The sequence below is a fragment of the Choloepus didactylus genome, chromosome 4 (assembly GCF_015220235.1).
Source record: "Choloepus didactylus isolate mChoDid1 chromosome 4, mChoDid1.pri, whole genome shotgun sequence".
NCBI lineage: Eukaryota > Metazoa > Chordata > Mammalia > Pilosa > Megalonychidae > Choloepus > Choloepus didactylus.
This window is the reverse complement of record NC_051310.1, coordinates 72,963,081-72,966,814: the sequence shown is the minus strand read 5'-3', so window position 1 is coordinate 72,966,814 and position 3,734 is coordinate 72,963,081. Positions and strand designations below refer to the sequence as shown.

The 3,734-nt window shown below is 47.2% G+C and overlaps 1 pseudogene; it reads right to left on the bottom strand.

The window, feature by feature from the left end:
- Positions 1 to 414: 414 nt before the first annotated feature.
- On the bottom strand, positions 415 to 1,839 carry LOC119533236 (annotated as a pseudogene).
- Between the last annotated feature and the right edge of the window lie 1,895 nt (positions 1,840 to 3,734).

Sequence of the window (3,734 nt, the reverse complement as noted above, 5' to 3'; positions counted from 1 at the left end):
AGCAGGTTGTAAAATCTACCTAGAAATTGGTGATCTGAGCACCAGTGATAAAAATATTTTTTAGAAAATGGTATAAAAATTAGTACCGTCTCATTTCTACAAAATACAAATAGAAAGGTTGCAAAACCCCAGATTTTGTAAACTTTGTTGCCAAAATTTTTGTTTGGGAGTTGGTGACTTAGCTTATCCATTTTTCTTTTCATCTCCTTAAAGAAAACTCTGAAATTACAAAAGATATTGAACAGGGTCCCAACCCAAAGGAAAAGCTAACATACTTTCATCAGAGCCAGTTCCCTGCTTACCCTTAACCCCCTGAGTAATTTGGAGACGAAGCCATCAGTTATCTTCTGTGTTGTTTCCATTTCTGAACACAGGTTTTTCACAAATCCCGGCGGAGATGCCCGGGCTGTCCTCTCAGGCGGAGGCCCGCACGGCCGCCAGTGGGCTCCCGGGTTTCTCTGCCGAGGAGACCCGGTCCAGCGCGCCAGCCTCGGCCTGCCAGCCGGGGAGCTTCTTGGTGGCCATGTGGCGCCGGGCGTGCTTCATCAGGTGGGTGCTGCGCACGAAGCGCAGCTCACACGCCAGACACGCAAACTTCTACCCCATGTGGGTTCTGCGGTGTCGAGAGAGTTCTTCTGAACGAGCAAATTTCTTATCATAGCCGTCCCAGCTTCTCCCTGTGTGCGTGCAAAGGTGAGCCTTGAGATGTGAGCTTTTGAAGCAGGTTTTCAGGCAGCCTGGGAAGTTGCAAACATAGTTCCTCCTTCGGGAGAAGTCTACCTAAGGGTGCAGTTTTGGCTGGAGGTGATGAAGACGGGAGCAGGGGCAAGGGGCAGTAACTTGGTGTTCCCCACGGCCATGACGCTGGGCGCACAGGTGGCTGTAGGAGAACCAGCATCACCGTTCCCTGAGGCACAGACGGACTCAGGAGCACAGGCTGGGGCACGGGGACTGCCTGGGGTAAGATGGATTTGACCATCCCTGCAGCCGCTGGAGGAGGGGACTTCAAAAAGGCTGATATTTGGTCCGGTCACAGGGATCGCTTGGCAAAGGACAGGGGGACTCCGGACAGGGACAGAAATCAGAGCAGCAGCTCTCTTTGGCAGGTCGTTTTCATAATTCTTTGGTGAGCAGGTCTGCACTGCCATGGGCCACCCTGCCTGCTGGCCTTGCTCAGCGGGGATGAGGCCACCGGAGCTGTGCACGCGAGGCTGCCAGAACACCGAGTTAGTGCCAAGTAAACTGTCCGCCAGGGGGGTGTCCTGAACAGCTTCAAAACGTCCCAGAAACTGTGCTTCTCCGTCTCTCTCGTCGCGAGGCTGGGCTGCGGGAATGTGGACAGGGGGACGTCCCCGTGTGGCAGATCACACTCATCAGCACGGCTCCGGACATCTCGGCCTCCCGGCTCAGCGCTTTGGCGGCCATGGCAGCGGGCGGTGGGGCGGCCGAGGCCGAGAGTGCTTAGGAATCAGGTACCTGGGAAGCAACAGGTGTACCTGTTGAAGGTTCCACGAGATCGGGGCCCTGAGGAGGAGTCATGCACAGGGTTGATAAAGAATGGAAGTCCTTTGGTAGCTCGGGTGTGGCTGCGTCCACGTGCACGGTGCTGCTGACAGCCCCGGAGTCAGAGACAGGCGTGAGGGGCCTTATCGTTAACAGATCACCTTTCCGGGATCCCTGTCCCCAGGAGCTCTTGCACACAACAGCCTCGACTGCTTCGATGTCTGTCTGCTCCAAGATGCTACAGGTCGACCTTTCGCTGTCTTTCCGCTTCCTCTCCAGGATCGATTCACTTATGTCCATGATGTCAACAGAGCCCGCGGCGCCCGGTGTGTGCATGGTGCCGGCCGTCCCGGTGCACAAAGCAGCCGCTGGGCGGGGACTTGGCTCAGAGCGGTGGCGCCGCGGCCTCTCCCCACCCGCGGCGGCGAATTCCCGCTGCCAGCGCGAGAGGACCTGGCCCGGGGCAGTCCGCCAGGCACCCATCACATAGCTTTACACTTACCGCCACAGTCAGCACTTGAACATATTGATTACTATGAAAAAGTTTTTTTTTTTCTTTTTTTTTTTTTTTTGGTGAATAATAAAAAAGATAATAGAAAAATAAAAATGTCATACAACAGTAAGGACAGAAAACACCACTACCAAGAATCCCATATCCCTCCCTTATATCCCCTCTCATACACATTTAACTTTGGTATATTGCCTTTGTTACATTTAATGGAAGTATACTACAATGTTACTGTTGACCATAGACTCCAGTTTGCTTTGATTATGTTTTTTCCCAAATACCATCCTTTTTTCAACACTGTGGATATTTGACATTCATTTGTTCTCCCACATGTGAGAACATTTTTATATTTGTACATTTAGCAACAGTCATTGGCCACTCCAGTTTTGTCCAAGTTATACAGTCCCAGTCTTCATCATCTCTCTTTACCTCTGGTGTCATACATTCCCGTGTCCCACCTCTTTCAGCTTTACTCACAGACATCTTTGTTCTATGTACTTACAATATTGTGTCACCATTACACAGTATTATGCTATCTATTTCTGAATCTATATAATGAATCCTGCTGAACATTACTGTAGTCCTTCAACATCAAACGTGTGATGATCTCTACCCTCTTCCTATCTCCTGGTAGCCTGTGTTGTCAACTTTTAATCTCAAACTTTGCCCATTAGTATTGTTTCATATTAGTGAGACCATACAGTATTTGTCCTTTTGTTTCTGGCTAACTTCACTCAACCTAATGTCCTCAAAGTTCATCCATGTTATTGTATGTTCCATGTCTTTGTTCTGTCTTACAGCTGCATAATATTCCATCACGTGTATATACCACAGTTTGTTTATCCAGTAGTCCATTGATGGACATTTGGGCTGTTTCCATCTCTTGGCAATCATGAATAATGCTGCAATAAACATTGGTTTACAAATGTCCATTGTGTCTTAGCTTTCAGTTCCTTTGAGTATATACCTAACAGTGGAATAGCTGGGTCATATGGCAAATCTATACTTAGCTTCCTGAGGAACCTCCACACTGTCTTCCAGAGTGGTTTCAGCATTCTACATTCCCACCAGCAATGAGTCAGTGTGCCTTTTCTCCACATCCCCTCCAGCACTTGTAATTTTCTATTTCTGGATAATGCTATTCTGGTAGGTGTGAGATGATATCACATTGTGGTTTTGTTTTGCATTTCCCTAATAGCCAATGAAGTTGAGCATTTTTTTCATATGTTTTTGAGCCATTTGTATTTCCTCTTCGGAAAAGTGTCTGTCCATATCTTTTGCCCATTTTTTAATTGGGTTGTTTGTCTTTCTGTTGTTGAGTTGTAGGGTTGCTTTATATATTTGGGATATTAAACTCTTATCTGATACATGGTTTCCAAATATTGTCTCCCATTGTGTCGGCTGCCTTTTTACTTTTCTAATAAAGTCCTTTGATGTACAAAAGTGTTTGATTTTGAGGCGATCCCATTTGTCTATTTATTTTTTGGTTGCCCACACTTTGGGTGTAAGGTCTAGAAAACCACCTCCTATCACAAAATCTTTGAAGTGCCCTATGTTTTCTTCTAAGAATCTTATGGTCTTAGTGCTCATGTTTAGGTCTTTGATCCAATTAGAGTTAATTTTTGTATAAGGTGTGAGGTAGGAGTCCTCTTTCATTCTTTTGGAAATGGATATCCAGTTCTCCACACACCATTTATTGAAGAGGCTGCTCTGTCCAAGTTGA